The sequence below is a fragment of the Elaeis guineensis genome, chromosome 1 (assembly GCF_000442705.2).
Source record: "Elaeis guineensis isolate ETL-2024a chromosome 1, EG11, whole genome shotgun sequence".
NCBI lineage: Eukaryota > Viridiplantae > Streptophyta > Magnoliopsida > Arecales > Arecaceae > Elaeis > Elaeis guineensis.
The window spans coordinates 13,979,759-13,990,443 of NC_025993.2; the positions used below are offsets into that span (position 1 = coordinate 13,979,759).

Genomic DNA, 10,685 nt, shown 5'->3' on the forward strand with positions numbered 1-10,685 from the left:
TATTGTCCAAGCTTTTTATTAAATATTATTTCTGTAAGCCTTTTGGCCATGAACGGTTATCAATTTTTAATAAAAGAAAACGTTTGCAATATCATTTTGAATGATGTTACAATGTTTGTTGGACAACTTAATAATAGAATTTACTTTCTATCACAACCTGTTAATGTAGTTCAAACCTCCGGTAAACGTCCTAGAATAGATAATGTGTCAGAAGTCTACCTTTGGCATGTAGGCTAAGTCATATCAATAAGAACAGGATAAACAGGTTGGCTCAAGAAGGAATTCTTGAAGTAGGTAATTGTGAATCACTTCCAACCTGTGAGTCCTGTCTTTTTGGTAAAATGACCAAATCATCTTTTACTGAAAAAGGTGAGCGAGCCAGTGAACTCTTGGGTTTGGTACATTCTGATGTATGTGGACCCATGAGCTCAAGTGCAAGAGGTGAATATTTCTACTTCATAACCTTCACATACGACCTATCGAGGTATGGGTATGTCTATTTAACGAAGCATAAATCAGAATCGTTTGAAATGTTTAAACTATTCTGAAATGAGGTAGAAAAACAAACTGGAAAGTGTATTAAAACTCTTCGATCTGATCGAGGAGGTGAATACATTTTCAATGATTTTCTGACATATCTTGGGGAGAATGGGATTCTCTCTTAGTGGACTCCTCTTAGAACACCACAACATAATGGTGTATCTGAAAGGAGGAATCGGACCTTGTTGGACATGATTCGATCCATGATGGGGTTTGCTGGTCTGTCGATCTCTCTCTGGGGATATGTGCTCGAATCGGCTTGTTACCTTCTAAATAGAGTTCCGAATAAGTCTGTAACCAAAATGCCATATGAGATATGGATAGGACGTAAGCCAGTACTCTCACACCTTAGGGTTTGGGAGTGTCTGGCTTATGTTAAACGTTTAATTACGGACAAGCTTGGACCTAGGTCTGACAAGTGTAATTTTATAGGATATCCAAAAGAGACCAAAGGGTATTACTTCTACCTAGCTGATGAGCAAAAAGTATTTGTCAGTCTTAAGGCAATCTTTTTGGAAAAGGAGTTCTTTGGTGAAGAGACTGTTGCCTCTAAGGTCGAACTTGACGAAGTTCAGCAGGTAGAAAAACCGACACAAGTTGCTGAACCTGAACCGGATTTGGTTAGATCAGATCCGGAGCCCATTGTTCAAGCACCCTTAAGGCGATATGGTAGAGTACCACGTCAACCGGACAAATACTATGATTTCTTGGTCCGGGACAACGATCCTATCGAACTTGATGAAAACGATGAGGATCCGATCACCTACATTGATGCAATGCAGAGATCCGACTCTGAGAAATGGCTAGAGACTATGAAATCCGAAATGGAGTCCATGAAGGTCAACGATGTGTGGACATTGGTTGACCCACCCGAAGAAGTAAAACCCATAGGATGTAAGTGGGTCTTCAAGAGGAAGAGAGGCGCAGACGGAAAGGTGGAAACCTATAAAGCCCATCTGGTTGCCAAGGGATATCGTCAACATTATGGTATAGACTATGACGAGATATTTTCTCCTGTGGCAATGCTCAAATCCATTCAGATTATGCTTGTGATAGCTGCTCATCTGGATTATGAAATCTGACAGATGGATGTGAAGACAGCTTTCCTAAACGGAGAGCTGGATGAAGAGGTGTATATGATACAACCTGAAGGATTCACATCCACAGATGAGTCTAAGGTGTGCAGGCTACAGAGGTCTATTTATGGACTTAAGCAGGCATCACGGAGTTGGAATATACGTTTTGATAAGACGATCAAGACGTATGGCTTCGTTAAGAACGGAGAAGAGCCATGCATTTATAAATGGGCTAATAGTCCAGTAGTAGTATTTCTTGTATTGTATGTGGATGACATTCTCTTAATCGGGAATGATGTCCCTGCATTACAGGGAATAAAGATTTGGCTGTCGTCATAGTTCTCCATGAAGGATCTGGGAGAAGCTTCCTACATCCTAGGGATGAGGATCTATAGGGATAGATCTAAAAGGTTGCTTGGTTTATCTCAATCCACGTACATTGATACTATGCTGAAGAGGTTCAGCATGGAGAATTTCAAGAAAGGCTATCTTCTGATAGGCCATGGAATTTCTCTCTCGAAGAGGGATTGTCCGACAACACCTCAAGAAAGAGAGCGTATGGGTAGGATTCCATATGCTTCGGCAGTAGGATCTATCATGTACGCCATGACATGTACACGATCAGATGTGGCATACTCACTAAGGGTAGTGAGTAGATACCAATCTGATCCAGGAGAGAATCACTGGAAGGTTATTAAAATCATCCTGAAGTATTTAAGAAATACTAAGGACCAGTGGCTTGTTTATGGTGAATCAGACTTGAGACTTATAGGGTTTACGGACTCTAGTTTCCAGTCTGATCATGATGACAGCAAAAGTGTGTCGGGATTTATTTTTATCCTTAATGGTGGGGCTATCTGCTGAAAAAGTTTCAAGCAGTACACAGTGGCTGATTCAGTTTGCGAGGCAGAGTATGTCGCTGCATCAGATGTTGCCAAAGAAGCGGTGTGGCTGAGAAAATTCATCACCGAGCTCGGAGTAGCACCCTCCCTTGTTGGTCCAGTTCTGCTCTACTGTGACAACTCTGGAGTCATTGCTCAGGCGAAGGAACCAAAGGCACACCAGCGGACGAAGCATATTATGCGCCGCTACCATCTCATCCGAAAAATTATGGATCGAGGTGACGTCGATCTTCAGAAGATCGATGGGAAGGAGAACCTGGCTGACCTATTCACTAAAGCCATTACGGTAAAGGAGTTCGACAACTACAAGTCGAAGATGGGTATTAGATACTGCACCGATTGGCTTTAGGCCAAGTGGGAGATTGTTGGGAATAGTGTCCCAAAGTCAATCGTCAGCCTGTTAACGGTTGTGCTCATTTTTATATTTGTACATGAATTATGAATTAATAAAAATTATTTTAACTTTTTTCATCACAAAATGTTTCATCTTCTAATGAACTCTTATGTTGTGGTGAAGTCCTTAGGACTATTTAGACTCGACAAAGGAGGATTTATCGTTTAGTTCTTAAATCTGTTCGCGATCAAATGATACGTTGTTACCAAGGACGACAATGTTTATCAAGCATAGATCATTGTGTGCCATATAGGTTGGTTGTCCTCTTAACCAATGAGTATGGAGATACTGGTATGGCATACAGGTGAGATGTAAGGGTACATCTGCACTGAACGTGACCGACTCTGAAGCTATTTCTGCTGTCAGGATTTGCTCCGATGGAATATGGGTATAAATATCCCTCCGATCTGAGACCGCCACGGTGACTTGCAAGTAGCTCACTGCACTTAGGCACTGGACTATCTGAATTTTTAATTCAGTGACGGAAGGCTGCTGGGTGTAGTCAAGTACTTGACTTGTCGGTGCGTGTGTCAAGATTGGATTGACCACTCCAGTTTAGGAGCTGTGTACAGTCGTGTTTCAATTTAGCAAAATCTTAGCCAGGGTAGTCCTTGTGAGGAGTCACAGGACTGTTTGAGTTGAGCACGATTCGGATGATCTGATCAGGGTTGACAGTTTAATCCTGAGTCATCCTAAACACAGAGGTCAAAAGGATGAATTATACAGTAACCATGTTCACGTAGGTTCTGAGTGTTGCGATTGTGACCATTCGACCTATCCGATCGTCGAGTACCATTGCTAGATGGTCACTTCGATTAGTACAGGAATTGGTTCCTGTGCTACCGGCTTAGGTTCGAACCTGCGGGATCACACACATTAGAGGTTTTTATTTGATCTGATGGCTGATGTAGAATCCTACATGTTTGGGACTCAGTGATCGAGAATCTGAATTCTCTGATCACGAGTTCCACACATTATGGGTACCGGGTTCAAAAGTCCCACTGGTTGGGATTTTTTGATCGGGTTTACATATCGATGAATTCTGATGCCTGATTGCCCATCGGATTTGGACTCAGTACTTATGAGAGGTTTAATTAGTAATTTGATCGCTAATTAACTCAATTTGATTGAGTAATTATTTTTGGATCAAGTCCAATTGAATTGGATTCAGTTGGGTTTGATCCGATTAGGTTAAGAGTTGACCTAATCATCGAGATGGTTTGGTCCCCGATTTGATCAGGGGTTGGGCTTAGTCAATTCCTGATTTGATTAGGATTTTATTGAGCCTAATTAAGCCTAATTAAGTTGAGTTTAAATTAGTCTAATTGGACCTAACTTATTTGGTTCAATTAGGTTGGTTTAAATAATTAAACCACCTTGACCCAATCTCCATGCGTCACCTCACTTCCATTGCACCCATTTGAATTTATGAGAAGGAACTTCTCATGAATTTTTTCCTCACGCCAAGCCTTCTCCACGTCCCACTTTAATGTGCCAAATGGATGGATAAGGATGATAGGATGGCCATTCAAATTCAAAATAAAGTTTGAATTTGAATGGGCAATCAATCTTTATACCTTATCTCTTTTTTTACATCTTATTTATTACATGAGAAAAGATTTCTCATGAAATCACTCCATGCATAATTTAAGCCACGCCTCACGCCTTTAGTGGATAAGGGATGAGTTGGTGTCCATTTGAATTCAAAATTTGATTTGAATTCAAATGTGCAATTACTCATCTTTATTCTTTCTTTTGGATAAGATGTTTGATGTTGTTATAAAAGGAGGTGAAGAGTGGGGCATGCAAGAAGAAGTTTTTTGGAGAAAAATTTTGGGGCGTGAGAAGTCTTGTGCGTGAGAAGGAAGTCCATATCCTTCCAAGAGAAAAAGAAAGAAAAGAAAGAAAAGTGGGTGCAAGGTTTTCGGTGAGTTCCTTAGAGTTTTAGCCTAGGGTTCGGGAAGTGAGAAAGTGAGCTACGAGTGTCGTGAGCCCACAAAATCTCAGGAAGATCTTCAACATCCTCTCAAGCACGTCTGTTGACGATCCGGAGTGTTCGAAGAATCGATAGACATCGATCGAAGGAGTTCGATCAGCATCCGCCGTCAAAAGGGCTTTACAACGAGCTAGCACTCGTGAGGAGTCGATCAGATCGGGAGCTTCGTGTGGATGATCCGCAGAGGCCAGACACACTGTGTGGCTGCGTCGCGACGATCAGACTCTCCCGACGGTGATCAGATTACGGTGATCTACTATCCGCACAAAGATATTATGTTCTGAACACGTTACAGTAAAGTGTTTACTGTTTGAATTTGAATTTTAAATTTAAATGAATGCATGCTATATATCATATTTAGATCCTAGTGTAGGATAAATTCATGTTAATTAATTAGATTAATTAATATCTTTCCGCTGTAAAATCGTAATTTTGAAAAAATTTTAAAATTATCATTTTACCCCTGCACTGAATTTTCCCACAGAAGTCACATTCCACTAAAACACTAAAAGAAATGGTAACGATAAACTCAAATAAATGGGAAATGAGATAAGGATAGGAATATGGGTAGTTTAAACTAACAAGGATATATATATATACTCATTATTTTTTATTCTTATATGAAAAATATCTAAGAGTGATTCTAACTCTCTGTGGATTTTTTTCTCTTATATTATTGAAATTTGAATTTTATAATTTTGTTCTCATTATAGAGAGAAGGGTGAGAGATTAGATGTTATTTTCTCCTATAAATATTTTCTGCTATACATGATCAATAAAAGATGCATACATAGATCTTGCTCGAGGATGTAGGAACGATACTACATCATCCGAATCTCATAAATTTTTTGTATTCTTTCTCTATTTCTTTTCTGCTTTATTCTTTTTATGGTTTATCTGTTGTTTTAGTTTTCTACACAAGATCTTTTATTTCTATCAATTGGGATCAGAGCCAAATTTGTAGAAAAATTTTGTACAGTATAATCATGATGGCAGAAAATTGTGCAACTAGGTTTGAGATCCCATGCTTTGATGAGACAAACTTTGCAATGTGAAAACTTAAGATGCATGCGATGCTAGTGAAAGATGGTTGCGCGATCGCTTTTCTCAATAAAGAAGACAAGCTGGAAGGGATGACAAATAAACAGTTTGCAAAGAAAGATGAGATGGCTTTGGCAAACTTATTTTTAAGATTGGAGGATAGTATTCTTTTCAACATTGAGACAGAGACAAATGCAAAAAGATTGTTGAAGAAGCTGAAAAGCATCTATGAAAGAAAGTCATTGGTGAATAAGATATTCCTTAGACAGCCACTACAACCTAAAGATGAAGGATGGAGCATCAGTTCAAAAGCACCTCAACCACTTCAATTCTTTAATCAGTAAACTTATGCCCTTAATATTAAAATTGATGAAGAGGAAAAAGCTAACATTTTATCTTGTTTTATATTAGATTTTTGAGATAATTTGAGCATAAATCTTAGCCATATAAAGTTTCTTGAGATAGAATCTATTGTAGTATCACCTCTCACTGAAGATCGAGGCATAAGTCAAATCAAAGTTCATCAGCTGATGCAATGGTAGCATGAGGAAGGTCCATAGAGAGAGATCATGGTGATAGACGAAAATCCAAATCGAAGTCCAAGATAAAAAAAAAAAAGATAAAGTGTTGGAGCTGTGGTAAATGTGAGAAATAATTTCATACTGAGAAAAGCAGGTAAGAAGACCAAGTCTAGTAATTTTCAAGAAAACATGGTAGATGTTGGTTCTACTACATCTAAAGATGGAGATACATTATCTATTAAAGGAGATCAGATATACTCAATTAGTGGATTCTTGATTCGAGTACATCATTCATATGACTCCTCATAGGAAGTGAAATGGTTTCATACTTACAGACCATACTAGAATGGCATTGCTTATATGGGAGACAACGGTGAGTGCTCAATCGTTAGAGTGGGAGATGTACGAATCAAGATATTCAATGGGTGTAGTAGTATAATTTCAGATGTCAGATATATCCTTACATTTCAAAAGAGTTTGATATATTTAGAGATGTTCGATGAGCATGATATGAAATTCATCGGAGAGAAGCGTTAGTTGAAAGTTGTCAAAGGTTGCATCATGGTGGTAAAGGAAGAGTCGGTTGGTAATCTTTATAGGTTGATTAGCAAGAGTTTAATGGGAGAACACTATAACAAGGAAGATTTTTATCGATAATTATTTTGATATTTAGCGGTAATTATTATTGCCATTAGAATTTTTTCCGACAATTGCTTATTTGTCAGTAGAACTAGGGTCGGTAAAGGTTATACTGGCAGTTACAGAGATTGCCGATAAAGGTATAAGAAATTTCCAGTATAGGTTTGAGTTATTATTGGCAATTGATATCGACAAATATAATTATCATGATATAGTAGTCTATCTACACTCAACGGTATATCTTTTATAGTAATTATAATTGCTACTAAGAGATAAGTCTTTTGTGGTAATTATAATTGCCATGATATGACAGTATGTTTATGCTTAGAGATATATCTTTCATCGCAATCACAAATTATCACTAAAAGTTATATCTTCCATGGTAATTATAATTGCTGCTAAAAGGCCAGAGGTATGTATTTCATGAAAATTATAATTGCTGCTAAAAGATGTAACAAACTAATTTAACAGTTATTAGTGGTAATTAAAAATGCCGCTATATCTTCCCCCTCTTTTTTATCTACATTGTAATTTGATATACTGATATAAGAAATTTAATTGATGTAATAATTAAGATCTATTCAAATATCAATATTCATCATAACAATATCAAAATAAATTTTATAATTAATTTTTAAGCACAATTCAACCAACCAATAAAGTTCAACAACAACAATAAAGTACTATATATTATAAATAATGAAAGCAAAAATTTATAAAATAAATAACATGAACTAGATATGATCTTCAATTTACTACTATTAGCAAAAAATACTATGAAAACAATAAGATCATATGCATCAAGAATCATATTTTAAGGTAAGTTAACATAATATTATTATCTTGACAAGTAAAAAGAGACATGAAATATTGAAAGATTTTGAAAATATTGCGCATTCACTACTTCATGAGCACTACAGGCATCAAAAATTTATTTAAAAATAATATAAGAATAATATTATTACCGACAAATATCTTGCTTAATTGAAGAAGAATAAATTCAAGTTCTTTAAGAAAAAATACCAGTTCATTAGTTTTCTATTTGATCCAGAAGGCATGGTTGTTTCATGAGCTAAATGTCTACCTAAAAATAATTTCATCGTATAGACTACAACAAAACAGATTATTAGCGATGAAAAAATTCGTTGCTAATAATCTATTTTTGTCGCTAATAGTTATTTACGATAAAATTTTTATCGCTAATAGTTAATCACAAATAATCGCATCGTTGATAATATTTAATAATGAAAAAAAAATTCATTATAAAAAATGGATATTACCGACGAAAAATTTTCATCATTAAAAAAAATTAGTTTTTTTGAAAACTATTTATGATGAAAAATTTTAATCGTAAAAAAAATATTTACGATAAAATTTAATATCACTAATAAATAATAAATTAATAGCAATAAAAATATTTTTATCGCTATTAATTTAATTAAAAATTTTTATGAAAATAAATTTTTTTAAAATTTTTAACGATGAAAATTTTTCATCATCAATACGATTATTTGAGATAAAAATATTTCATCGCTATCAATTTAATTAAATTTTTTTATTAAAATTAAATTTATAAAAATATTAGCGATGTAAATTTTTCATCACAAATAAAATTGTTAGCGATGAAAATATTTTCATCGCTAATAATTTAATTATAAATTTTATAAAAATCAAATTTAAATAATATCAGTGACGTAAAGATTACGTCATAAATATGATAATTTTTGATATAAATTTTCATCATTAATAAAATATCAATTATTTATGACGTAAATACTTTTATCGCTATTAATTTAATATAAAATTTTAATATTTTTAAATTTATTAAAAAAAAATTTATGACCAATTTTTTATTGCTAATATATTTTTTGACGATCCATATTTCATCGAAAATAATTCTATCACTAATAATTTACACATATTTTTTTAAAAATAATTTATGAATATATATTTTTAATTTATATTTATAATATTATTTATAAAATAAAAATAATAAATTAATATAATAAATTTATAAATAAATTTTATTATTTTATTATATTAAATTAAAATTACAAGAGATTTGAAATAAAAATAAAAAACTACATAAAGAGACCGTCAAGTGTCGACTCTACAGAAGGAGAACGAGCTGGAAAATGAAAGCGCTCGGACCGATCTGCTACTGCCTCATCAGCTGTAACATCCACTCCATCATCTGAATTTAGAGCAACTGATACTCGTTGATGAGTGTAGCCAACTCATCAGCTCGATGCTTAGTCCACTCTCTATCTTCAGTAGCCTGCCTCTGCACCTCCGCCAACCGAGCATCGTAGGCAGCATGGATGTTAGTCCTAGACGAGTGTGAAGATGAGGGAGCACTGATCTCATACCCTAAACCGCTAACATAACAGGATCTCGCACCAAGTACCTGATCACAGATCTCTTCATCTGTGGATGCGATCGAGCCTTCAGGTGTAGGCTGTGATTTGATGCCTATCATACAGTCCTAAAAATTAAAATTATAGCTATTTTAATTTCATACTGAAAATCAAACTATGAATGAAAAAAATAATTGTAAAAACTTACAAAGAGCTCCTGGCTCTCTGTCGTCCACTCTCCTGACCGTCGCTGGTGGGTCTGCTGGTAGATATTGATCCTATCAGGAAGCTCGCCACTCTCAGCATCTCTTTGTAATTTGAGAATAATTAATTAAAAAAATTTTAAATAGCTTGAGAATTATATACTAATTAAAAATTATTTACCATCTACTCCATGTGATGAGTGAATGACCTCGAACCCCTACAATACAGTATGGTCTATCTAGCCCAATTCATAGCGTTCTGGACACATCTTCTCTGTATAGTTAGCAGTCAAATTAGTAGGTAATAAATTAAATTTAAGAATAAATGATTCAATCATTAAACTCTAAAAAAAAAATTAGATGTGTAACCTGATATGCCGGATCCTCGTAATGCCGGCATATGACAATCCAATCATCCATAGTGATGCTGTCATAGGGCCGCTGCCGCGCTGCCTCCACCCCACGATCCTGCATCACATGGTACCAATGCTGATAGATGTGGTGGCGATACTCCTTGAAATACAAAGATAAATGAGCATCCACAGCTCGCCGCACACGATTCTCCTCAAAATCAATAATATCAAATACACCCTGCCAATAATAAATATTAAAAAAATATCATGCTAATTAAATATTATCAGTATAATTTATTTTATCCATGGCACCGCCGGCCAACCCCTTCCCCTCCCCACCCCCCGACCCCATTCTGCCCCCGTTTCACCCTCGGCTGCCCCCCGACCACCTCCCCACCGGCCAACCCCCTCCCCAGTCTCGTGGCGACGTCGGCCACCATCCCCCCCCCCGTAACCCCCTTCGCCCCCCGGTGGCCCGATCAATCTAGTCCACAACCATCAGGACCAAATAATTCTAGAATTAGTAAGGTTGCGTTTGGTGCATCGTCAGATAATCTTGGAGGATAACGTGGATTACCTAAGAGTCTATTTGATTGGAGTGTTCCAGATTACAAGGTATTTCAATGATTTTTAAAAATTATTTATTTAAAAAATTAATTATAA

At 35.8% G+C, this 10,685-nt stretch overlaps 1 long non-coding RNA gene across 1 annotated transcript; it reads right to left on the reverse strand.

Annotated features, from left to right (window-relative positions):
• Positions 1 to 9,673: 9,673 nt before the first annotated feature.
• LOC140854708 (uncharacterized) lies at positions 9,674 to 10,348 on the reverse strand. The gene is made up of 3 exons (XR_012137886.1): positions 10,039 to 10,348; positions 9,851 to 9,943; positions 9,674 to 9,744 (listed from the first exon to the last, which is right to left on the reverse strand). It is a non-coding gene; the product is annotated as an uncharacterized lncRNA (long non-coding RNA).
• Positions 10,349 to 10,685: the final 337 nt, after the last annotated feature.